Consider the following 846-nt stretch of genomic DNA (forward strand, 5'->3'; position numbering starts at 1 on the left):
TCCCCTGTCAGGATGCTCCCCTGTCAGGATATTTCCCCTGTCAGGATGCTTCCCCTGTCAGGATGCTCCCCTGTCAGGATGCTCCCCTGTCAGGATGCTTCCCCTGTCACAAAGCTGCTCCTGTCAGGATGCTCCTCACCTGCACCATTCCCATCTCCACCATGCTCCCATCTCCGTGATGCTCCTCTACCTTCATGGTCATCCCCCCACTCCACAGTGCTCTGCCCCTCTACACTGCTCTACCCACCTCAAGTCACATGACACTCCCCACGATGTTCTTCCCTTTCTGTTTGTCCCTGCCAGGATGTCTACCACAGGCCCAAGTATGGAAGTCACCTTGTCATGGGCGGTGTCCTGGTTGCATTTTTTTGGTCACCTTGACACAAGCTATAGTAATCTGGAAAGAAGGACCCCATCTAGAAAACAAAGCCTCCATTAAAGGTCTGTGGGCAATTTTCTTGGTTAATGACTGGTCTGGGAGGGCCCAGCTCACTTTGGGCAGGGTCACCATTGGGCAAGGGTTCCTGGGTTGTATATAAAGGCAGGCTGAGCGAGCCATGGGGAGCAAGCTGGTAAGTGTTCCTGCTTTTGATTCAAGTCCTGCCTTCAGGTTCCTGCTGTGTTGTCCTTCAATGATGTTAGGGAAGTGTAAGCCAAATAAATCCATTCCTCCCCGAGTTGCTTTTGGTCATGGTGTCTACCACAGCAGTAGTAACCTAACCAAGACAGTCTGAAACCTCTAAGCCTGTGAGCACAAAATCAAGCTTTTAAAAACCGTGTCTCTCCAATTCTTGTCAGGGTGATACAAAGCTCATCACCATCCTCGAGGAACTGGAATCAAACCAA

At 50.8% G+C, this 846-nt stretch overlaps 1 protein-coding gene across 11 annotated transcripts in view; it reads right to left on the reverse strand.

The window, feature by feature from the left end:
* St6galnac3 (ST6 N-acetylgalactosaminide alpha-2,6-sialyltransferase 3) overlaps window positions 1-846 on the reverse strand; it is a 513,109-nt gene that overhangs the window by 221,655 nt on the left and 290,608 nt on the right. The window lies entirely within an intron of this gene.

The sequence above is a fragment of the Mus caroli genome, chromosome 3 (assembly GCF_900094665.2).
Source record: "Mus caroli chromosome 3, CAROLI_EIJ_v1.1, whole genome shotgun sequence".
Classification (NCBI taxonomy): Eukaryota; Metazoa; Chordata; class Mammalia; order Rodentia; family Muridae; genus Mus; species Mus caroli.